This window comes from Carettochelys insculpta, chromosome 3, assembly GCF_033958435.1.
Source record: "Carettochelys insculpta isolate YL-2023 chromosome 3, ASM3395843v1, whole genome shotgun sequence".
Lineage (NCBI taxonomy): Eukaryota > Metazoa > Chordata > Testudines > Carettochelyidae > Carettochelys > Carettochelys insculpta.
The window spans coordinates 24,192,958-24,219,847 of NC_134139.1; the positions used below are offsets into that span (position 1 = coordinate 24,192,958).

At 39.8% G+C, this 26,890-nt stretch overlaps 1 long non-coding RNA gene across 1 annotated transcript in view; it reads right to left on the minus strand.

The window, feature by feature from the left end:
• Positions 1 to 4,397: 4,397 nt before the first annotated feature.
• The window catches only part of LOC142010220 (uncharacterized), a 49,145-nt gene continuing 26,652 nt past the window's right edge, over positions 4,398 to 26,890 (minus strand). The window contains exon 4 of the long non-coding RNA XR_012644732.1: positions 4,398 to 5,795. This is a non-coding gene — a long non-coding RNA (uncharacterized LOC142010220). The remainder of the gene's footprint in view (positions 5,796 to 26,890) is intronic.

A 26,890-nucleotide genomic window follows, 5' to 3' on the forward strand; every position in this document is an offset into this window, starting at 1 on the left:
TCCTGAGATGGTAAGGAGGGTAAATCTCCAATCTTTCTGCTGCTTAAAAATTAAATAATATACACCATTTTCCCATTTCTGCAAGCATGTTAGTATGGTTGATTTTCTTCTTTATAAAGCAGTTTCTATGGCTTCCAAACCTCTGCATTAGTGAAAGAAAAATTAATAGTTTGAGTTTGATTAATTACAAAATTACACATGTTCTGTGAACCAATATGTTGAAACCATAAGTAGGTATTGCCAAGTAACAGGCCACAAATAAAGACAGACAGTAGGGAGTCAAATTGGCCACAAATTTTATTAAAATAATCAGTTGAAGCAAATCAGCCAAATCTAAATGAGGCAGAAAGTCTATTAAGTTTCCAAATTTTATAAAAAGCTGCATTCCATTTTACTTATGGGCCCATCTGTGTATAAAGTGACTGCCTGTGCACATTCAAGCTAAGAGTAAAAATGTTTTATTGGACATAGTATGGGAATAGAAGATTGACTCTCGTGAGATCTAGCTAATCCCAGATCTGTTACTTACTCTTTGGCTACGTCATTCATCTAAACCAAAATCACTGCTCACATACACTGGTACCACTCCACTGGAGTCAACGGAGTTGAAAAAGACTATAGTGGTTGTCAATTTTAGCCACAGCTTAAAACCATTTTGGCACCTAAAATGTGAAAAGGCACCTAGTGAGATTCTCAGAAGTATTTACGTGTCTAATTGACATTGAAATAAGTGGGAATTAAGTGTCTAGATACTTTTTAGAACCCCCATTATTGTGAAGATTAGCGTAAGTTAGCAAAATGCTTTCCAGATGTGAAGTGTCATGTAAGTGCTACAGCATAGTTATTGTGTAGTATCTGCACAAGTGAAAAATAGCCTGTGCAAAGCAAGAGTCTAGGTTATATATAACAGGGTGAAAACCAGCATATTTTGTTGTTGATGTTGTCTGTGATAGTTGTCTGTGTTGTCTGTGATACGAAGCTGAGGAGAAAGAGGAAGAAAACCTGTCACTACTAACGGTCCCTAGAATTTGTTAAATGTAACATTCCTATGTCTCCAAGAATTTTGTAGAATCTTGTGTGTGTGAAAGAGCTCCTGCATTTTATTGATACCCTGTATCATTAGTTATAGGAACAATCTATAACAATAATGAAATGCAACAAAATTACTCATTTCTATCATCAGAATAGAGCTCAGTGAAATTTGAGCCCAACTATATGCCATTACAGAAATTAAGACTATTCTTTCATAAGGTAGTAAACATATTGTTCTGACATCTCAATTTTTCCACAACATAGTTCACTGACCTCTTGTGGTAGTAAAATCTAACCTGGTATATGACTTCAAAACTGTTACCCCCAAAATCATTTTGGTTTTAGTCTTGACTGTTTACAATTACCTTTATGATAGAGGAGAAGGTACTATTTATCATCATTTCAGATGATCCTGCATGCAGGTTTGCCATTGGTTTTAACAGGAGTAGACTAAAGTCCATAGTCCCTGTTAATTTCAAGGTGACAATGTTTAAATAATCCTACTTGTACCCTCCAGAAAGTAAATACTTTATGTATACTGTTATTTTGCATATGCTGTTACTTGACCATGTTATGGACCAGTCCTACAACCACTGAGTTCAAAGGTAGTGATTTACATGAAGACAGTTATAAACATAAGAGTTCCAGGATTAGCCCTTAGGTTGGAAGATTGCCAGTGTTTCATTGAAAATCTACATGCTGAGGCCAAATCCTGACTCTGAAAGCTGAATTTGTTCTGTGAATTTAATTTTCAATTCAATGCATGGAAATTTAGTCATGTATTAATTATAATTGTTATACGGCTAACTGCTCTGCCATCATATTGAACATTTACCCATAAGAAACTTGTTGAGGCAAGGATGAAATCAAGGATCCTACAATGATTTAAGGGAAATGGAGTTTTTGTTGAATATTTGTCACAAAACAAAGGATATATTGTAATTATGAGAAATATCTAGTATTCACTTTAAAAAATCTGCATTTGATAGCAAAATGTTTGGGACTAAATTACCCATTGAAGCCTTTGTAGTTTATTGCTGGCTTGCTAATTGTCAGTAATAATCCCTTTCAATTACTATTGAGAACTAGGTCAACCAGTTTTCTGTGCTCACAAAACTTGCAATGTAGAGCTAGAAGGCATATCAACAAGTTATATTTTAATATTGGGAAGCAAATGGGTTTCCTTTCAGGGCTCTTAACCTTAAACAATGATGCAGGGTAGGTTACCTATCTAATTCAAAAATAGGGTTTGTTGTATTCTGCTGTGAGATGTAAAAGTAATATTTACTGTGCTTTTATTTATAAATATCTATATAATTAATTTCAATTATTCAAATTCATTACCACAGCTTTTTTAGTCAGTCTTTTCTCTGGTTTATGTGTAGATTTACATTATCTGGGATCCAATTTCTGTTCGGGCAAATTATGCTGCACTCTGCCCTCACTGTGTTTTTTATTTTGGATTATTTTTATCTAATATTGTTATAAATATCAAAAGCAATTTGGAGCCAGTCCATGAGCTTGACAACAGAACAGAAGGACAATATCTAAGAGCTGCTGTGCCCTATGTCACTGGAGTTCAAGTGTGCTGCAGAGGTGATGTGGTATGTTCTAGTGAAATGGAGTGGGATGCTTTATTTGGCCTGATCCAAAGCCCACTGAAATCAATGGAAAACTCTCCATTGACTTTAGGAGGCTTTGGGTTGGACTCTCATTGTGCATCTTTCTGCTGGTGAGTGCATACAGCTGCACTGTTCACCGGCTCTCCTCCTGAAGCATTTTTAGTTAACTAGATGGGTCAGAAACTTCTGAAGGACAAACTGTGGTTGTTGGAGGAGGCAAAAACAAAACAAAACAAAACAAAAACCCTACAACATGTAGTATTTAGAATAAAAGATTAGGAAAGCTTCAAAATTCAATGGGGAAGTATATGCTTGGTACATACAGGAAGGGAGCCCAACTAAAAGAGAATCAACCAGTGTCCCTGCCTTTCTGCTGCATTAGTTTTTCTGCCCCATACCAAATTTTACCACAGACAAACATATGCAGAGACATTTCAAAATCTGGCAGAGAATTTAGTACTCATGAAAGTGAGAAACTAACAAAACTGTCTTGAACTTAGACTACTGTAGGCTGCTTCACACAAAGCTCTTGCAACATACTCCAGTTTATCTGTAGTCCACATGGTCTTCACTTAATAGTTATTGTTGGGCCAAGACTGCTAGTTGTGCTGAACTTCATGATGTTTGTACCATGTGCAGAAATGGTGATCACTTAGACCATGAAACTTAGCTTTATTTGTAACTTCAGGTGGGATTTGAATTCAGAGCTCTTATCGCAAGAGATTCACATTTTAATCGGATATATCAGGGCTTAGCAATCTTTCCAAGGCAGAGTGCTGAAATTTGACCTTTTGACCTCTATGTATAGTCAGAGTACCGGGGATACTTTTTAAAGTCACTAATAACCTTACAACAGCTTCATTAATAAAATAAATGAAGATGCAGGGCTTTACCATTTAGATGGTGGTTGGTGGCATTAGCTGATCTTTTGTTAATCCACAGGTGGTATGGCTTTGAGCAAGCCCTCAGCTGCATGAGAGAGGAGGGGCAGGGCTGACCTCCCGTCTCACACGTCAATGAAAATCAGCTCACATGCCACTCATGGCACCTGTGCCAGGAGCTGCTTACCCCTATGACATACCATTCAGGCCCACTGTTCAACTGTGGACTTAATTAGTACAACAGGTTAAATAAAATATGCTTCTGTTTAGCCATGGAACCCATATATCATGATCAAAAGTACTATAGGAATTCTTTAATATAATCATAAATGAGCTGAAATAGAGTGAATGATAAGATGGCAAAATCTGCAAAAAGCAACAAATATTTAGCTTCGTGTGACAGATTCAGGCCAGAGGGCTACAGGAGAGTGTTAGAATTAAAATTAAAAGCACGAGACCCACCAAGACTGAAGACGAGCCTTTTCATATTAGTCAGAAGTAGGAAATATTAATTGAAGTTCAAAAGGACCTAATAAGCTAACACAATAGGAGATGAAATTCAGAGTTGACTAATATGATAATGTATATTGGAAGGAAAAGATTGATTGATTGATTTACATTACTGGATTCTAAATAAACTCTAACGACCTGGGCATCTTCGTGGGTAGCTCAGTTAAAACACTTGAAGGGAAATTAAAAAAAGCAAACAAAATGAGAAAGTAGATAATAATGGGATGAAAGTAGTGTAAATGGCATAACAGTAAACATGTATAAAACTAGTGTTCAGATCTGGTCACACAGTCTCATAATGTAGAGTAGAAATACAAGAGTCCAGAGATAGGCAACAAAATGAACAGAAAATGGAGAGACTTCCACATGAAGAAAGATTAGAACTGTTTATTTAAAATAGATTAATAAGAAGGGATTTGTTACATATAAAATAATTAGTTGTATAACAAAGGTCATGCATCCTCTTATCTATCCTTCTTCATAATGTAAGAATAAAGGAACATCCAAAGAAGTTGAAAACAAATTTAAAACTGATATACTTCATTTCACACAGGCTATACCTACACCACAGTGAGCTGTCGAAAGAAGTTACTGAGTTTCTGCCATTAACTACACTGTTTAAAGCATAATAGAATACCTTTTTTTTTTCTTTAGTGTTTTCAGTTAAATACCTTGAAATCCTGACTACAAAAGAGCCATGCCAATATCTGTTTTTACTTTTAGGTGCCATTTTAAATACAAAGTGAGCAGCACTATCACCTATAATGTGAACAAACTTGTTTCTCAAAGGCTACATCTACGCTACAGCGATCTGTTGACAGAAGTTACTGTCAGAAAAGATCTTCCAGCAAAACTTGTCAACAGATCACATCCACATCCACACACAAAAGCGTATCACAAGAACAATCTTCTCTGACGACAGCAAGTGGCCAGACTACGTGGCCACTCTCTTGACAGGAGGGCCAACCCAGAAGCTCAGCAAACAGGGCTGCCTGGTGAACCACAAGCCCTGTCTCTTGACAGACATCACCCCTCATCCCCCAGAGCATCTACAATGCTTTTTTGTCAACAGAAATTGTCAACAAAGGTATTCTTCCTCATCAGGGAGAGGCAGAACACTGTGGGCAAAAGTGCTGAGTTTTGTCAACAGACTGTCAACAAAACGCATTTTGTGTGTAGATGCTCCGTGAGTTTTGTCGACAAAACCCTCTAGTGTAGATGTAGCCAAAGTGATTGCCTGAACAAGAAGTAGAACTGATTAGACTTGTGAGCGCTGAAGTTTTACATTGCAAGGCTCTAAAAAATACAAATCTAAATTTGTAAATTGCACTTTCACGATAAAAAGATTTCATTGTAATATTTGCAGGAGGTGAACAGAAGTACATAATTTATGTTAAAATTTTTACATTGCAAACATTTTGTGTGTATGTGCTGCACGTTTTGTTGACAAAACTCTCTAGTGTAGATGTAGCCACAATGTATAATCCTGTTGAACTTAATGTGACAAGATGTCATTATGTCCAAGAGCTCAGAATCTCAGGGCATACTTTTGCTGTCACAGTCCTTCCCCATCCTCACTTTTTGATGACATTTCCTAGAACTTGTAGATGACTTTTCAAAGAACTTGTTTCCTGTGTTGAATGTACCAGCCATCGAGATCTCAAACCGATGCGAACAGGTAAAGCAGACTAGCATATCCACACATTTTCTTCTTTTTAAAAATGAAGACCAAAAAGCGGAGTATTACATTCTAACAATGAAAACAAAAAGAAACAAATACTTGAAAAGCAGGTTCTAAGGCGGCCTACATTTAGAAAAGATGAATGGATTTGTATTTGAGATCCATTCTGAAATTGTAATAGAAAAAACAGTTTTGGAGACACATTTATTTCACTGTATTCCATTCAAATTAAAATTACAACAAAGTTAATATTTTTGTGGAAAGTAATCTATGTAGATATATAAGCAGTTCTGTAGCACCTTAAAAACTAAGGCTATGGTTACACTACAGCAATCTGTCGACAGAAGTCCCTGTCAGAAGAGATTTCCCGACAAAACTTCTGTTGACAGAGTGCAACCACACACAAACGCCGATCGGAAGAGCACTTGGCTCTGTTGACAGAATGGATGGATTGCGGATTGGTCTACAGTCCCAAAAACAGGCACCCAGAAACACATCCATTGTTGCGGTTGTCCTGTCTGTTGAGAAGAGCATCCACACAGCTTTTTGTTGACAAAATCTGTCAACAGCAGTGTTATGACTCATGGCTGAGAGGCAGAATGCTGCTGGTGAAAGTGCTGAGTTGTGTTGACAAACTGTCAACAAGACACATTGTGTGTGGACATTCCACTGGTTTTGTTGACAAAACCCACTAGTGTAACCTTAGCCTAACAGTTTTATTTATTAGGGTCTTACCCATGAAATCTCATAACCTAATAAATAAAATTCTTAGTCTTTAAAATGCTACAGGACTGCTTGTTTTTTTGGGAAGCTACAGACTAACATGGCTACCCCTCTGAGATTGTAAATGTATTTAAAACTATTTTGAAGGGGCAGAGAGGGTGGCTTTTTAGCTCTAGAGTAATGCTCATGGTTTAAAACCAATCAGGAATTTTTAAGAGTTTTTCACAACTTGTTTAGAGTTTTGAAGATTTAGGAAAGTTTTCAACCACGAAAAATGTTGCCCTCATATGTAACTTCTTAAGTTGTCCTTCACTATGCATGTGTGTGTGTGTGTTTTAATGATACATTGAAATAAAACATTAATTATATCCATCTACCACATTCTAAACCTCCTTTGGAAATCTGATGCTTTAGTGAGGCAGACTGACTGCCCATAAACCTGTAGAGAAGAAGAATGTCTCCGCACCCTGACTGGAGGAGCCACACCACTCTCACCCTGCCTCCTGGAACCAAAGAGCTGGACCACAAGTATAAAGGGTGGAGTTGAGGGCTCAGTTAAGTGCCAGGCACTGGAGGGAACAGGTGCTTTCCCAAAAGTCTCATACCAGGAGGTTGCAGAGGAACAACATAACTGGCTGGGATCACTGGTTGAACCTACCCAGGAAGAGCAGCTACTGGTGATGGAGGTGCCCAATCAGCTTTCCTCTCTGGACCCACAGGTACACTTGAAGAGGCAGCATGGAAGCGGCCAAGGGATGGTATACCCCTGATTGGTTAAACACTGACACAGGGTGAGTCAGCTGGCTGCAGCCCAGATTCCCACTGACTTGGTGGTAGGCTACTCTGCTACTGGTAGCAATGAAATTGGTGGGCCTTGTGTCACCTCTGCCACACAACCCCTGGGTGGCAGGCTCCTCCCTCCCACCAAGGGTCTCAGAATAGAGGCCTGATCTGATTGACTCTGCTGCACCATTCTGAACCTGATCTTGAGCTAAATCATTGCCTGTAGCTTGGCCAGAGTAGAAGCCTCAGCTCTTAGACTTCTTTTGCTTCCCCATCCTGACTAGGGGCTGGGACTCTGTGACTATGGTGATTGGTGTTGCTCTGACAAGAGACTCACACTCATGGTTCCAGTCCCCCACTGACTCCCCATGTCTGGCAATTGGGAGTGATGTAGTGAGGCAGACTGGCCATCCACAGACCAGCGGGAAAGAGGTCGCCCATTCTGACAGAGTACAGAAGCCCTTATGAGTTATATATAGTGATTATCATTCTACAGACGGCTGATGCTATTTTAGATGGAATACAAAAGAGACAATGAATTACGTAGTTAAAATGTAAGGATCAAGAATTCTTATTCAGAGTATTGAGAGTAATGACCACACAGCTTTTGTTAAATCAAAGTTTATTCAAAGTTAAATCAAAGCTGACCAATGAGTTACTGAATTGTTCAGGGAATCAGTACTGGAACAAAGTCTCTTTTCTATGTCTCGAGCTCAAACTCATCCCTAGATGAGAGGTGACAAAAGGTCTTAGCATCTAGCAGCTGCCAGTAGCCTGTCAAACAATCTTGCCAGCTTGGTGTAGATTCCATCTTACAAGTATTTACATCACAGAAATTACCACGGCACTGGTAATAACAGGCATCCTTATTGTGAAGAAGCTACTGGGCATGGAGAATGAACAACGTTCAGACCCAGTGGACTTACTCTGGCTCAAGGTGGAGGTTCTATGAAAATAAAAACTTTGAGTGCTGCTGGCCATGCTGTATCTGCAACAGCAGTATCCAGGGATGATAATCCAACACCTTTCTGGAGCACTAAATGCATGTTTACATGAATAGGCTCCTGAAATTCCTGAAACACCAAATCTTTGAAAGGCTTTAAGCATTATGTGTCCATATGCATACAAAGTATTTTGCAGCATAATAAAGCCAATCATAAAGACACAACAGTAACGCTATGCAGAAGAAAACTTAACAGTAGTATTTGTTGATTTGTCAATGATACAGTTTGTTCATTGTTATTGAATAGTGCCCTCAAAGTTTACCCATAAGCTCCCAATCCATTGCGGAGGCTGGAGGAGGCTGGGTTCAGATTGCCCTTATAACAATGGTGTTCTAAAGAAACATTATTTCCATGGAGTATCAAATAATATTGCTCAATAGTCTTCCAAATTTTATCTTCCAAAGATCTTGCATTGGATCCTTCCTAGCTTCTTTAACTTCAAATTTGCCGTCAAGTGAGCATATCCAGAATAAAGAGGATTACCTCATTTTAGGGGCATGACTAGGTAAATGGAGCTAGCTATTCAAAGCTTCTTTTGTAATATACCTTACTCCTGTACTCTACCCCATGTGGAGTGCCCTGTGGCTAATGCTCAGAATCTGGACTTTTCTCTCAGGGCACATTTTAAAGTCTCCCAACAATAGTTTCAGCATCACATAGAGTTCATAATTAAATACAATAAAATTATTATATATCCTCTCTGCATTAAAAAATGGAAGATTTATGCCAATGAAAAGAGAATATTCTCACCTTCAGTGAGATCAGTGTTTGCACTGGCATACACCAAGGAGTCTGACGTTACACTAATGACAATCTATGTACAAAAAACCTATTGTATCATATCGAAAGGTCTCTGGATATGTGGCATCTGATGTATTCTAGATTTGCAAGATGGATACATTAAAAATAAAAATAGTATTTCATGTAACAATCACCAGGCTATAGAAAAGGCTCAGTCATGCCTCTTTCTGCACACTGCCCCCTTGCTGTGGTTACTGTATGTCAATTAAGACTTCTCTACTTTGAGGGAATCTTTCAAAAGCTGGCTAAATCTGACTACAAGGCATCTTTGTGCCACCAGAACTGTGGGGAAAATGCCCCAGTGTAGGGCAGCTCTTGATCAAAGTGTCTGGTGATTAATCCCAAATTAATTGCTTTGTCTACACTCCCAGAAGTAGATTGTTTGTTCCACATGATTATCAAATTATCAGATTTGTTGTGTGCAATGATTCAGCCTCCAGTTAAACTTTTCCCCCACAACCAGAACTTATGAACCCTGTTTAAACAATGTGGGTTTTGGGTTTTTTTTGTCTTTGTTTTTAATATTGAGTTTTGTGTCATATATTTCTGTGTTTTCTTCTGTCAGAAACTCTTTTCTTTGGCTCAGGGATCAGAAACTTAAAATATTAATGCAACTGTTTGAATGGAAGCACAATTTTATTCATCCTCTGGCATAGCTTCGTCTCTGTTGTGTTTAAGAATCTGATACAAATTATTTTATTAGTATATGGCAAATACTCAAATCCACAGTTCTATTTAAAATTATTTTTCATTTTTGTTTGTAATTTTCTTTTGTGTCTTGGAACATTTTCCTTATGCACTATAAAAGGTTAATAGCAAAATTTAGTGTGACTTTATGACTGTTGTGTCGTTTTTTTCTCAGCTTGATCAGCTCTCTCAAATGGCATCATTATGATCAAAGTTGTTTACAGTAATAAAGCAGGAATAGTTTCAATAAAATAGTAGGTGCTTTTGCACTTAAAGAGTATCTGGCATTTGAATGCAGTAGCTACACATTCTGTGGGTGCAGAATCATAAGTCCACAACATAATGGAATTAATGCATGTAATCAGAAGATTGTGCCCCACAGGATCTAAAGGCATGGAAAAAAAAAGACAACAGAAAATACCTTATTAAAATGAAAAAAAGAGAGTGAATGTACATACTAGTTATATAAGGAAAATAACTGCACTGAAGCTTTGAATTTTAGAGAAAATGAATTATTCTAATGCAACATGATTCTGAGCTGGTAAACTTCCACAGCTTATCTAGTTCTGAGAAGAATAAAGTGACATTTAAGGTACATTTATAAACAATTTACTGATGTTACATGATTAATAGCAATTACTAAAATATAAATTATTGCAGAGGTGCTCTAACATGGTGAAACCTGAATGATTTTTTCAAATTACATTTAAGATTATGTTCTAACCACCAATTACAAAGCATTAATAAAATGAAGCATATATTATTTAGATACCATCACACTCCACTAAATCTTAAAGGAGCTAATAAAGCAATAAAAAGAAGGCCATGGTGAAGCTTAACACCCACTTTACCCATGTGAAAGGAGAATGGAAGGTACCTAAAGTGGTGAAGTAAGCCCTTTCAGTTTAATGGGAATGCTCTGACCTTGCAGGACCAGGATCTTAACATACATGGAGTGGCTGCTGGCAAAGTGTTGGATGAAATTCTGGTTGCATTGTAATAAATAAGATGATCAAGGAAGTCATCAGAATCTATTTCACATAGCTGAGAAAAAATATTGATAATCTTTTAATTAAGTCACTGAGTTGAGACTCGGAGATCTGGACTCACCTGTCACCTTGGACAAGTCTCTTTTAAGCCATGATTCAGAAAAGTGCTTCAGTCTATCCCTGCATAGGATGCATTGACTTTACTGAGAGTTAAACACATGCTAACATGCTGTCCTGGATAGAGGTTTTCCCAAATCAGGGCCTTATTTCCCCCATCTGTTAAAAGGGCACAACAACATTTCCATTCTGCTTATCTTCTCAGAGTGTAAACTCTCCAGGGCAGGGAGTATTTCTCACTACAGCTATATGCAATCCCAAGAACTGTGGAACTGAGTTGTGTTTTGGGACACTACAGTAACACAAAAAGTAAATAGTAAGAAGAATAAGCCACATCTACACTTACTGGGGAATGGTATTTCTGCAATTGATGAGTGTGAGGGGGTGTGATTTAGTGAGTCTAGTGAAAATCCACTAAATCAATGGCAAAATGCTGTCTGGCTGATTCTAGTATTCCATTGGAACGCAAGGAGCAAGGGAGGCCAACAGGGCAGCATTTCCTATTGATGCAACACAGCGTAGATACTGCACTAAGTTGGCCTAAGCTATGTCAACTCTAGCTACATAATTCAGTAGCCAGAATAGCATAACTTAGGTTGATTCACCCCAGTCAGATAAGCAAGCACTAATTAAGGAAACAGCTATGTCTGGAATGTGCTTGGCTGTCACAGGGAAAAAGTGCTACTCAGCTACGCTTAAACAAGAGTTAATCAAGTGAAGGTCTTACTTTGCTCATTATCTTGATAATTTGTTGCAGACACTTAGCACAGGTACAGGTTTATCTTGAATTTTGCTTACGTACAGTACTTACAATAAAATCTACCAACTCCCTCTATCAGTTTGAAAACTGTAGTTTAAGACTGCAGGCGTCTGACAGAAAGCTGCAGACTTGATTGATTTATATGACACTGTTTTAACAGAAAGTTCTATAAAATAAGTCAAAAACAGTTTGACATCTTGGAAGACAACCTTAGATTAAGCAATGTCAGGTTTGTGGCACACAGAAAGAAGAGACCATGATATATATATTTTTTCTCCAATGAATAGCAAAGGTGGGGTGGGATAGATGCCTATAAACTTTCCCTACAAATGTGTTGTAGCATATTGCATCCTTGGAAAGGCCGATCAGGAAATGCATTATAGGGCACTTGTGCAACTCTTGGAACGAGGAGAAAAAAATTGAAACTGGCACATAAATCTCAGTCAAGCTGTTAGGGTTGAAGAATTTTCTTTTATCTGGATTACCCTGCTGTTCGTATTTGATGTTGAAATGTGTTTATAACTGTTATACAGGGAATAAGAAATATAAGCCTAGATAATGTAATGCCACATTCACCTAGGATAAAAACTCATTTTTGGAAATCAAACTTTTGTCTTTATCTTTCTGGATAAGGCGGCACACTGTTCCTGAAAGGTGAAAAGTATGTCTCTGGAGGACACAAACATGCAATATGAGGGTCCCAGCTCTTTAACATATCTTTCCTTAAAGTTAGTTGCATGATTTCTTTTTGTGTATTAATTTTATTACATTAAAATTAAACAAACATCTGGCCCAGTTCTCCTCTCACCCCAGTCTTAAAAACAGTGTAAATGAACTGACGCCATGCTAATTTTAAGGTAGTATTAAGTTATATAGCTGTGGCCTGGCATGACGGGAATAGCTGACACATGGAGGAAAGCCTCAGTTCTTGAAGGACAGGATTAGGGAGGTAAACAGATTGTTAGGCTGAAGGAAATACATCAGTAACCTAAAACAGAGGTGGGTAAAATACTGCCCCGCAGGCTAGATCTGGCCTGCAACCCAGCAGGCTCCTCATGCACGATCCTTACCTGCCCTGCTCCCTCACACCACTCAAACCAGTCTGCTGCAGGGGCCTGGAGCTTCTCTGAGTACTGGGGGCTGAGGGAGGGTAGAAGAGAGAGACTTTGCACACTGCCTCTGCCCCTGCCCCCAGCACAATCTCAGAGCTCCCATTGGCTAGTTCTGGTAGCTGTGAGATTGTGCTGGGGGAAGAGGAACATGCAGAGCCTCTGCTTCCCCTCTCCACCTGGCTTGTGATGCTCAGAGAAGCATGTGGCCCCTGCAGCCAAGGCAGGAGCGTGGAAGGAAGTGAGCCTAGTGTGCTGCTGGCTGGGAGTTGCCTAGGGAAGCACCTCCCACCCAGAGCCTGCCTGTGGCACACTTCCTCCTCCCCTGTCCCAATCTCTTCTGTCTCCCCTGCACCCTTGTCCTAAGTCACAACCCCAGCTTTCTATACCTATACCTTCTCCCAGACCTGGCACTCCAAGCCCGTACCCCACTCCCACCATATCCTTTCCGCAGGTCAGAATCCTTTCCTGTACCCAAACTCCCACTCTCCAGTCCCGGGTCACAACCCAACCTCCTGTGTCTCCTCCTGCACTCCTGCCCCAGGACACAATCCCCACCTCCACTCTTCCTCCAGGTCAGAATCCTCTCCTGCACCCATGCCCATATCCCTCCTGTACCTTGCACCCCCTTCTGCATTCCAATCCCTTGCTCTAGGTCACCAACCACTCCTTTACACCCCGCACCCTGCTGCAGCCGAGTTCCCTGCTCCGAGCTCCATCCCAGACCCCACAGCTCCTCCATTAACATCATGGCAGCATGCAGCCCTTGACCACTTACCAAATTCTTGGAGTGCCCCATCAAAAATTATTGACCACCCATGGGCTAAAAGACAATGTCTGAGTAGCTGAGGTAAGAGGCCCCCAAGACCCCATCTATTAACAATGAAGAAGTTAAGAATGTAGCAAGGGCTCAGCATGAACAGAACATGCAGCACAGTGTGTGCAAATCAGTCCAAAATGTGTGATGTATAGTAAATGCAACGAGATTTGTAAATCTACTATCTATTGTGGAAAGTTTCTCTCTCTGTTTGATCAAGAACTCTTCCTAAATGATAAGAGCTAGGACCACCAAATGCAGTGTACAGCTTCCTCATATAACTTAAAGCAAGGTAAGGACTTGGTTGTGCCAAGAAAACGGGATATGTCTAGAATGGGATTGCATCTCATAAAGCTATACAGAAAAGAGACAGAATCACCAGATCAAATACAATTCTCCAAATTGACATAACTGAGCAAATGTTGAAAGAAACTGATCCAAGATGAGCTAGAAAAATAGAATGCACCTGGAATAGGATTGCTTCTCAATAAACTTTACAGTAAAGAGAAAGAACAGAGAAACTGGGAGTAGTGCTCTGTTTTGGCATAGCTAAGTCAATGCTTAAGTTTTGAATTCTAGAAGATAATGTTATTGGAAACCAAACTGACTATAGACAGCCCTTTTCTGTTAAAACATATGTCTACACGTGCCCCAAACTTCGAAATGGCCATGCAAATGGCCATTTCGAAGTTTACTAATGAAGCGCTGAAATGCATATTCAGCGCTTCATTAGCATGCGGGCGGCAGCGGCGCTTCGAAATTGACGAGCCTTGCCGCCGCGCGGCGCGTTCAGACGGGGCTCCTTTTCGAAAGGGCCCCGCCTACTTCGAAGTCCCCTTATTCCCATGAGCTCATGGGAATAAGGGGACTTCAAAGAAGGTGGCGTCCTTTCGAAAAGGAGCCCCGTCTGGACGCGCCGCGCGGCGGCAAGGCTCGTCAATTTCGAAGCGCCGCTGCCGCCCGCATGCTAATGAAGCGCTGAATATGCATTTCAGCGCTTCATTAGTAAACTTCGAAATGGCCATTTGCATGGCCATTTCGAAGTTTGGGGCACGTGTAGACACAGCCAGTGAATGATAAGAGTTTAGAGGGATGTAGAAAAAATACACTTGATTAAATTCCCATTTTAAAAACATTACTAAAAAAAGGAGAACTTTTAACAATCCTCTTTTTAAAAGAAATCCAAAATAAAAATTATCTTCACAAAAATAACAGTGTACTTTTGCAAAATATAATCATGTAAGTAAAGTATGCAGACTTTCCTTTTATTTCCCTGCCCTGCTCCCCCCACCCACCAAATCTTAAATGAGCTAGGGAATCAAGAAACGTGGGGTAGGTCTGCTAATTATATATATATATATATATATATATATATATATATATATATGAAATGAGAGGGTTTCTGTGTAACTTCGAATGTGGTATGCCCTATACTCACTCCCTATGCTAGAGTCTGGTCAACTCAACATAGCTTTGCAATACACCGAATAAAGGATATCAGGGTGATGAAATCTGGAGTCAAGTTGAATTTTTTGATATCCCACAGAACTAAAAGCATTGCTCTCCCAGAATTGGACAAGATATTTCTGGATAACCCAACTAGAAAATATCTTGGAAGCGAATTAGTCCCCAAGCTTATATAACACATAGCAAATTTATAGTAAGTTACACAAACAAAGACAGTAACATCTTAGCTTATTAAATCTAGGGTGACTACATTTCCCTAGCCCAAATATTGGACACTCTGGGGGTGAGGGGTACAGCTCTCTGCCTATCCCATGCCTCAGGGCACCGAGAACCTGGGCTGTTGCCCCGCAGGGGAACTCCTGGCTTCCCCATACCTGGGTGCACCAGGAACAGGGCTGCCATCCCTGTGGGGGACCTCTGCAGCTTCCTCACACTTTTCCCCTATGCAAGGGGAGCTGGGAACCAAGCACCGGTGCTCTTCCTGGCTCCCCTGAGCTGTGGGGAGCTGGGAACCAGGCAGCAGCCATGCCAGGGCACTCCAGGGTTCCCCGAGCTGCGGGGAGCTGGGACCCGATTGGCAGCCAACCCAACGGCATGGCCCTCTGCTGGATCCCTCTCCTGCATGGCCAGAATGCATGTGAGTACTCGTACTCTCTGGCCAGCAGCTGCGCCTGCACTGTTGGGGTGGTGGGAATGGTCAGCTCAGCAGGGGGCCTGAGTACAGGGCAATTAGCCCCTTTGTTGAAATAAATCGGGATGCCTTCCTGACGTCCAAAAGATGGGGCTGTCCCAGCCAAAACAGGCTGATGGTCACCCTACTTAAAGCTGTCAGGTGTCCTCCCCACACCATTCATATAATTTGTTTACTGCCAGGGGCCTAGCCTGCAGCACATCCAGCCTGCTGGCAACTCAATCAGTGTGGGTGACCCTGACTGACTGTGGCACCTGATTGTCTGAAGAAAGCAGCAGGCTGATATATGAGACAGTAGCAGCAACAGTCTAGTGACCTCTCAATAGATTATTGGCCAGCAGCTGTGCTGGGTTCTGTACAGTCTCCAGCCTGCTCCTGATCTCATCACCTTCCTGACCCTCAGCCCAGACCCTCACCTCTCTTCTACCTTTGGCTCTGGATTGCTCTTTGGTTAGGTTTGGGTAGGACGACCATATTTGAACTTTCAAAAAAAGAGGATGCCCTTGAAAGGGACTGCATCTGCATCAGTATCTACCACCTCACGTTGTATTTATGTGTCAGCTCTCAGAATGGTCCTCTCACCTTGGTGCTGCCCTCAACTTCCCCACAGCTGTGCAGAGCCAAAGGAGCACTGTGGCAGCACCTCAAAGGAGTCTGGACCTCTGACTGCTACCCCGGCCAAACTAGCAGCCATGGCAGCCAGTGCTCTAGGCTCTTTTGAAATTCCAGACTCTGAGGTAACTTGCCTCCCTGCCCCCACTCCTACCTGTCAATGGGCCTGTTTGTTCTCAATTGCACACTGTCAGAATGAGTTGACAGGGGCAGGTTGGGAAATTTTAGACATTTTTTCTTAGAAAATGCCAGTTTGATTTAACCGTGTTTCCTCCTTGCCCCATGGGAAAGGATTACTTTTGATGAAACTTTTACTGGGAAGCTTTCTCAGGTCCAGGGTGAAATTCCAGTCTGAGAGAGAGAGAGATAGGGAGGGAAACAGAGAGAGACTGACTTCTAAAACAGTTTTAAAAAATTAGTACAAAAACAGTAAAAGCTAGAGCACAAATTAAAAATTTAAACAATAATTTCCTATCCACTGCAAAGTGAATTTCCAGTAGCAAACTGCTGAGTAAATTATATTTAAATGCAGGTGTTAAAACACTAGTAAAAACACTGAAAACCCTAGTAAAACAGTAAAATAAAATGATCATCATCAACTTCTACCAAATGATTTACAGCATCTACTTTTTTAAATGTCCATCCTAGTTTGACCCAGAATAAAGTCTGCAAGATCTATGTGTAAAAACATATTTACCAGTAAAAAAACAAATCCTGTAATGGCAAAAAATTCCAGGTACAATAATTGAAAGGAAAATAAATATTGGCTGTAACCTGGAACAAGTAAGAAACATGAAAAACAGTCTCCTTCCTATCATAAAAAAGGACATGACCCAGCCACTTCCTGAGCCAAATGATAAAAAACACTTTCATGGCAATAGCCGAATGAAGAATTTTCCTTTGGAGATCACCCATCCTCTTCACAACTGGCTGTCTGACACGTGAGATGGCTGAAATCCATCACCAGAAGTTGTCTTCTCCTTATGCATTGGGATAATCAACAAGTGTTTGAAAATCACAGATCTTTACCACAACCACATACAATATTTTATGGCCTAATCTATTTAAAGTAAACTCAGAAGACCCACTGAAGGACAGTGGGATGCCAGGCTTGTCAACATCCCACTACAGCAAGTGCAGGCCACTTACTGCATATCCCTGTGCTACACAATAGGAGCAATAGGCAAGAAAATAGAAACTTTAGTGTAAACAAGAATGGTCACACAAAGAGGCAACTGACAGCCTGGCAGTTGTGCTCCTGGGAAGGTCTGGCTCTACCTCTGATCAATACTGAGAAACCCAACCAATGAAATAAAAATCAATCTTGACATCCACGATATTCACTGATACCCATGTCTAAAATCAATGAACAAGTTTTCTTTCACCTTCTGTGATATGAGAAGAGAAAAGGTTCCTAGGAATCTTCATGGGTTGTTTAAAAACAAGGGGTTAAACAAACAGCCCTGGGGATTCCAGCTGCCTATCCTACAGTCTCAGCTTAAAAAGTCTGCAGGCATTAAAAAAGGCTTTCATAAAAACTGGTGCTCAAATTAGGCACCCAAGATCCAATGAAAGAAGTTCCCATTCAAATCTCCTACTTGCTGAAGAAAAGCAAAGGCCGGTTCCTTCCAAGGAACAGGCTCATCTGGAAACGGTTGCTGCAGAGACTGTAACTGAAAAATAGCCATTTGTTCAAAAGGTTAATGGGACTTTGATTCTCTTTCACAATGGGCAGATAGAACATACTTTGCCTCATCCAATGACAGCTTCCCAGAAAAAGTCAAAAAAGAAACTTCTGGGTGTTGTTTTAAAAAGAGGGAATGGGAAAAGAATCCAAAAAAATATACTTGTGCCACGACAAAGAGTTAATTAAATTATTAATGATAACACCCAGCCTTCAGAAGTGTCGAGGCAAACACTACTTTCACCTTTACAACCCTCTGTCCAACTCTTCCATAGATTCTCCCAGTGCTGACCCAAAACATCATGGGGTCCCAAAATAAATCCCAGTTCTTTAAAGCCAACCCAACTCCACAACAGTGCCCTATGTCACCTTCCCTGGCAAAGTGGGAAGGATATCACCCAACCCCTCAGCAGTCGTCATTCTTCCCCTAATTTATGTGAGCTAAGAAGAGGGCTTAAAAGAGTGCTGTCATCCAGTCAAAATCTGGCCATAGCAATCTCAGGTAACAAACAGTCACATCATCAGCATATGCAGAAATTTTCACCAGAGTACAAACTGGAACAAGAGGGCTGTGTCTACACCGGAGAGTTCTGTCAACGGAAGGGGCCTCCCGTTGACAGAACTCAGGGAGTGTCTATACTTATAAAGCCATCTGTCAATAGAACTCTGCTTTTGCCTCAACAGAGTTATCCCTCAAAAATTGTGGGCCGCATTTACAAAAAATCCTCCCTCCCAAAAAATTCCAATGTATGGGCCTGAGTCTGGATATCTGCTTTTTCCATACGATTTTCTCTCCTCTCCATAGCACAGAGGGTGGAGTGAAAGGGCATAGTTGATTAATCCTTTTCACACTTGAAAGCTGCGCAACTTTATTACAAGATGACACTATTATGAATAGCTCATGTTAAAAATATTCTTTGATATGAAGAAATGTATTTAAAAGTTTGCCTGTAATATGTGGTAAGACGAAAGCCAGAATATTTGAATAAGCCCTTTGAAGCCTGCAGTTGCCTGAGTTCGTTGTCGTCCAAAGCTCTAGCCTGAGATGACGAGAGCTGCTCCAGGCTTTGCAAACTTATTTCAATCATAGGTGAGTTGCTATCGTATTGAAGTGTCCATTAAAACTTCAAAGGATAAGCTGGATCTGAGTTTTTCTTGTCACAATGTGGAATACTTACTGCAGGGAGATTTATTAAACTTTTCTCATTTTATGGGCTGAGTAGAAGGTCATGTACCATATCAAGGTTTTTGACCAGCAATAAAGAGCTCAGATTTTCATATTTTACTATTAATAACCTAGAGACTACATAAAATGGCAGCCACCTTTAATTCAATCCAGTTGTACCTAAGCACAACTGATACCTAAGCACACTGATGTTTCTACAGGCAATAGGTACTATGGGCTAAATCTCGGGCTTGACTTAGAAGGTGTTTTAAGAAGCTAGGCAATGTAACCTGAGAGCCCCTAGGTGGAACTAAGGAAGATATATGAGCTCAGATTTTAAGGCATCTTATGGTACAATAAGTAGAGTGAAAATACCCTCATTGTGCACAAGCAGTAAAAAAGCATGAGACTGATTCTCCTCTGACTCACATAGGAATGAACTAGGAGCAATTCCATTGAAGTTAATGGTGATAAATCAGCGCAAATGAGAGTAAAATCAGGTCTCTAAAGACCAGAAAGGGGTATGCCAGTACAAACAAGCAGTGAGGAGCGAGGCAGGGATGACAGATTTGCTGGGTCTCAGGGCAAGGTGTAGGGTCTGGCTCCACATGCCTGGAAGGGGTGGAGTCTTCAGTGGAAGGGGTGGGGCTAGGGAAGCCAGCCCTCATTGCCACCCTGAATACACTACAATCTCCCACAAGCCAGCCCTTAGCATTGCCTAGACTGTGCCGCTCAGTGTCCCAGTGATGATTTAAAGGGCCGAGTGCTCTGGCTACTGTTGCTGCCTGAGCCCTTTTGAATCACTGGGCCCTGGGGCAGTTGACATCTTTTTCCTCCCATCACTGCCCCTGTTGACAAGCCTGCAAACAAGGGTAATTCACCATGCAAAATAGTCTCATGTGCTTCCTGCAGATATGTAATTGAGGGAAAGAGCCTAAATCTGAGATGTAAATTTATGTCTCTCTCCCTGCCTCCCTAAAATAAGCTTGCTTCAGATGTACATAGAAGAGCAACGCAGCCTACTAACCCAGCCTAATAACGAAAGCCCTGTTAAATCAGAGAGGGCTGGCAAAGTCCATTGATACCTCAAGCTAATAACAATAAACAATAGATACTTTATAGAGCACCTTCTAACTAAAGCATCCAAAGCACTTTACAAGCATTACTAATTAATTAAGCCTTATAATACCCTGGTGAAATATAATTAAAATCCCCAATACACAATGGGGAAACTGAGGTCGAAAGAGGTTAAGTGAGTTTCCCAAATTCAGACCTCTAATCAGCTGCAAAAGTGAGACTAATTCAGATCTCCTCATTCCCAGTCATATACCACAACCAGATCACTGTCCTGATTTATATAAACATCTGCTTAACAAAGTATGGAACCAATGTGGAAAATGGATGAAGGTAAAATATAACACGGTATGATCAACCCTAGCCCAGCAGGTCACCAAGGAGTCAAGTCAACAATTGAATCCTCCTGATCTGAACAATTCCACAGTACAGTGGACATCTGCCTATCCAGGAAGCAGATGGCAATGGCAGCAGTGTAAGGCAAAAGCTGGTAAGAAAATCATAATTGGCCGTATCATGGAATTCAAACACATTCCACACCATTACCCTCCCATCACACTCAAAGCATGACATTAGACTTCAGTGCAATACTCCTGACAGTTGAGTTTGCAGTTTCTTGGTTGCAGTCTGCTGTGTGTTGTACTTTAGAGAGTTTCTCTGTCTGTTTGATCAAAAACTCCTCCTAAATGGTAAGAAATAGGACCACTAAATTCAGTATTCAGCTTCCATGTATCATAAGTTAAAGCAACGTGAGAGTTTGGTTGTGCCAGGAAAATGGGATGTACCTAAAATGTGATTGCTTCTCATAAAGCCAAACAGAAAAGAGACACATTCACCAGTTTATGGACAGTCCTCAACTCTGACATAAATGAGTCCTTGCCCACAGACAACCTGCCAACCTGAAGCAAATCCTAACCAGCAACTATACACCGGACCACAGTCACTCTAACTCAGGGACCCATCCATGCAACAAACCTCGTTGCCAGGTCTGCCCACATATCTACACCAGCAACACTATTACAGGACCTAACCAGATCAGCCATAGCCTTGTGGGTTCATTCAGCTGCACATCTACCAATATAATTTATGCCATCATGTGCCAGCAATGCCCCTCTGCTATATACATTGGACAAACTGGACAGTCTCTACGTAAAAGAATAAACACACACAAATCAGATATCAGAAATGGCAATATACAAAAACCCGTAGGAGAGCACTTCAATCTCCCAGGCCACACAGTAGCAGACTTAAAAGTAGCTATCCTACAGCAAAGAAATTTCAGGACCAGACTCCAAAGAGAAATTTCTGAGCTACAATTCATCTGCAAATTCGATGCCCTCAGCTCTGGCTTAAACAAAGATTGTGAATGGCTGGCTAAATACAGAAGCAGCTTCCCCTCCCTTGGTGTTCACACCTCCAGATCAACTGCTGGTAGTAAGCCTCACCCTTGCTGACTGAGCTAACCCTGTTATCCCCACCCTTGCTCTGGCTTATTTATGCCTGGCCCTGCAGATTTCCAAGACCAGCATCTGATTAAGTGAGTCTGTGCTCACGAAAGCTCATGCTCAAAACTTTTCTGTTAGTCTATAAGGTGCCACAGAACCCTTCATTGCTGTTATGATTTTTACATGAGATTTTTGGGATTTTATCCATTCATAATTTACTACTGGGTAAATATTTACACACATGAATTTACCCTCCTAATCTATACAGATTTTTTTAACAATTTTATTTGTACTACTATATGCTGCCCTTCTCTGTTTTTTTGGGGTTTTTTTGTTTGTTTTTTTTTTGTAAAGAACACCCTTTTGTTTCTGGTCCTGAAAAATGTATTTGTTTTTGTTGGTTCATTTCAACCTTCAAGCTCTTGTAACAGTTTTGTGTATTTAATATACAGCGAGTGTTAATGTAATGGACATTTTTATAACAACATTATAACATACACTGTTCTCTCCAGCTTTTTATGGATATCTAGGTTTCTACATTAAACTACTATAGCTTGCAGAATTTACAGCAGAATTTGAAAATGAAGACTCATAAAATGCCTTTTAAAGTGCATTGTATACATCCACTGCAATATATAACTGGCAAAAACACTAAAATGTAGGAAACTCTTCTGTGATAATTTCTAGCATCCTATCTAAACAAGAACATAGCATTATCATTCCACTAGACAAACCATAAAGGAGAAAAAATGTATTACAGTAGAAAAACTGGATTCATCTTTTTATTTGGAAATCAAACAAGTACTTGTTATTCAGAAAAAAGGTAAAAGATATGCATTGTTAGTTTAGCAGAGGTAGCATTTCAGAATCTAATATAAACTAATACAGACCAGCTAGAGAAATAAAAGATGAAGAGAGCCAGGACACACCCTTTGTTTTAATGCAGACCTATGCCAGAAAATAGATCCAAGTAATAGATAACTTTGCCATCACAAAACAGTTTAATTAACTGCTGTACATTGAAAACATGTTAGTTCTCAATCTGAGTCTCTCTACCTCTTTTTTTTTAATGTAAGGAGAAGCATTACTTGATACCTCTGTAACCAAACATTCTAAAAGAAAAGTCTGGATACGTCTTTTACCTTTAAAAACATAAAAAATTTACACTGAAAAAAGTGATTTACAGAGATGACACAAACTGTACTCCATGTTATCAGAAAATAACACCATTCTATCACACAAAACAAACTCAGGTTGTCATTTCTGGTTCCTATTATTTCTTACGTAATAAACGACCATCAGTTATTGTGGGCTGATGTGACATGGCAGCATAAAATCATATTCCAGGTTGTGGTGACCAAGATGATAACGTGTCACCACTCTACTAAACCTGTGAAAATCCCTTGGATTTCCTGTTTGTTACACTTGCACCACAGCAGCCAATGAAGAAGCCACAACAAGATGCTGTGCACTATAAATGGCTTTTTGTGGTTTCATGCAACATTGGTCAGCCTTGAAAAACTTCACTTGAAGAAATGCTAATGAGGATTAAAATTCCAATACGTAAAAACAAGCTTACCAGTGGCAGCTCTTCAGATGTATGCCTTATGTACTTGTTTGTTACCAATTTAACTAACTCCTACACAATGTAAACATTAGTTACTTAAACACCTCCTGCCCCATACTAAAAGTACAGGCATACTGCTGCATGACATTTGTATTAATTCATTGCATTTTCAGTCTCTTTTCCATACCTCTAATCCTTCCTGACATGTATCACTGAACTTCCTCTAATTTTGTAAACAAGAAGTCCTGTTGCACCTTATAGATTAGCAGATATTTTGGAGCATAAGCTTTCATGAGCAAAGACCTGCTTCATCTGACGAAGCGGGTCTTTGCCCATAAAAGCTTATGCCTAAGGTGCCACTGGACTTGCTGTTTTTGAAGATACAGACTAACTCAGCTACTTCTCTGATTCTAATTTTGTAATATTCTTTTGAGACAGAGTGACTGATACTGCACCAGAGGACGTTGAACCATTGTATTTTTAAGAAAGACATAATATTTTCTGTATTATTCACCATCCCATTTCTCCTGCATCCTAAAAGGATTTGACCTCAGCTGCATATTGAGCAGAAGTCTTCAATGAGTTGTCAAGAGTGGTGCCCACATACTTCTCCTGAGTTGATATAATTAATTTGGAACCCAGTAAAGTCTAAGTAGATTTTAAAAATTCTGTTCAAAGTGCATTAATTTGCATATATCAGCAGCACTGAATTTCATCTGCCATGACATTACTCATTCACTTAGCTTGTTTATTTCCTTCTGATGGTTCATATAACCCTCTTTAGACTTGATTAATCAGAATAATTTTGTGTCACCTGCAAAATTTACTATTTATTCCTTTTTTCAGATCATTAATAAACAAATAATGCCAATCTTACTATATGCCATTGGCCACTTCAGAGTTCAACTTTTGCCAGGATAAAAGTAGATTGCTTGTCTCCAATATTTTTTCCCATCTTTTAGACAAAGTAATCTGTAACAATATCTGGATGAAATTCTGCTGCATTTGGAAGTTTTTGCAGGGGCCTACATCTCTCACATCTTAGCTTAGTTTATTTAGTATCTTCTTGTGGGAAACCTTATTAAATACACTATATAGGTCTCAGCATTTGTCAAGTGATTCTTCTTTGCCCACCAGACTATTTATATGTTCATTGAATTCTAGTAGATTAGAGAGGTATGATTTTTTTTCTTTTCAGAAGCTACATTGATAATGTGCCTACCATATATATTTTGATTTTATTTTAAATTGTTTTGAACTTCTCACCCTTTACATAGTAAGGCCTACTGCTATGGTAATTCTTTTAAACCCACTTTAGCCCTTCTAATTTTCTTCTTTACTAACTTAGATCCCAAAAGTTATTTCTTTTAATTATAAGCACCTTAATCTTGATCTTTTTAAAGATTCCCTGCTTGTAGAGCTGCATGTAGTGTGGCTGATTTTCTGGGTGCATTTACATGTAGTTTGGCTATTTCAATATAGGAGGGTCTATATTTTTAAAATGATGCTTCTCCATCGGTCACAGTATACAGTTCAAGAGAATCAGTTTTGCCTTAAGTACAATTTATTGTTTTGATGGGAAAAAATATTGGTTAATCTGGTACACAGATCAGCCTCTGGTTAATCATGGCAACAATAACAACTATGCTTCCAAGTCTCTTTGCTCTGGATGTCCTAAATTTGAAGACACAGGTCTTCACTTTTGTTCACATTCAGATACTTAATAAGTTAAATCAGTTTATTCATTTAAATGTCATAGAATTTTGGGAAGCCTTTTCAATCCCTCACTAGTTTCAAGCACTTAGCAGCTGATCTCCCAGTGATCTGCAGCACACCAGCTATCCATCTTCTTGCTGGTCATCCCTTGCAACGGTGACCTCCTGTAATTCTTCCGCAACAACTTTCTCAGATCTGTCTTTATATTTAAAATACAAAAGTGCATAAGCCTGCATCTCCGTTCCTTAGGCACACCAAAACTGACCTTTCTAAAAATCAGAATCAGGTCAATATGACTAACTAGCCTATGCAAGACATAGAAAATAATCAGAATACTTCAGCATGTATCCCTACAAACCTCTATTTTCACCTGACCTGGTGTATTCTATGTATATTTTATATTTTATATTTGTATATTTTATAAACAGGTATGAGTTGCTGTATAGTGATCCATTCCTTCTTATCTTCTCTTTACAAGACAAAATGCCAGAGTTAGCTATCAGGGCATTTTCTCTTTAAATGGGTAAATTGGAAAACAAAATTCTAATCTAGACTTTTTTTTAAAGCTGATATGCAAAGCTTCTGAGGTAATTTTTTGCACACTTGACATTTTTTAAAAAGAAATACTGATGTATTGAAAAAAAACCAGTCCAGTATCACTTTAAAGACTAACAAAATAATTTATTATGCAACACTAACTGGCGAATTTAAATCTGAACTGTGTTGGAAGCCATAGTCAAATCTTGGACTATCCCAAATATATTTATTGTTTAGATTCAAGGGTCAGTAAACTAGTGCCTGGTCAGTTCTAGTGATTATAGTTCTCCTCCAAAATCAGAGATGCAAGAACCATAAATGGCTGAGAATTCACATTCACTTTTAATACTAATCTGAAACTTAACTGAACCTTTGAGGATCCCAATAGAACTGGTGACCCTATAGTCCATGGCTTCCCTTGTCATTTGTGTTTGAGAGGAAGTTCAACAGATTCAAACCTCTTTTGAGCATTACTTCCTCATTTTCATGGGCAACCAAGCAACCTGTTTCCCACTGCGACAACTAACTGCTCCTCAGACCGGCACACCAGACCTATTCATCACTGTAACGGGGTCGAACTCCCTTTTTCTTATACAGAGGAATCCACATCCATTATTTCAAAATTTAAGTCTTTTTCATTTTAAATTGGCACTTCATGAAATTCAGTGGATAGATTACTTGGCTCAATGCACCAAATGAGCTAACAAGCCATCTGGCTACCTATGAGAGTGCCTCAATGTACTGGAAAAAATGGATCCATCGTGCCACCCCTGCATTCTAGGAGAATGTGCCTGGGTTACTTGACTGCCCCCTGAAGATGAAGCTGTTCTTAGACATAACTCAAGGTTCTATCTTATCCCCTTGCTGGTAAGAAGTGGGTGATGGGAAAATGATGGAAAAGTCAATAGACACGGTGTAAACACCCATATCTCTCTAGTACATGACCAATGGGTAGGAGGGCTGCATTTTAAAGTCACAAAGCTCAAAGAAGATTTGGTTTGAGGAATAAAAGAAGATTGGCAGGAAACAGGAATGGGTTTTCACGGAACTGTTTCACCCATCCCTATTGATGACAACAGCACAAAAGTCTACAAGAGAAATTTGTCCACTTGATTCATGTCACTAACGATTCTCTCCAAGAAATAGTGGAGAGCACCCTATGTGTACAATCAGCAGGAGCAAACATTACCTACTACATTTTTTTACTCTAGTATTAGTAACCTTATAGATAATACTTCCTTATTCAGATATTTTCCAACATAGGGGGAGGGATAGCTCAGTGGTCTGAGCATTGGCCTTCTAAACCCAAGATTGTGAGCTCAGTCCTTGAGGAGACTGTTTAGGGATTGGGGCAAATAGATGTCAGGGATGGTGCTTAGTCCTACGGCAAGGGACTGGACTAGATGACCTTCTGAG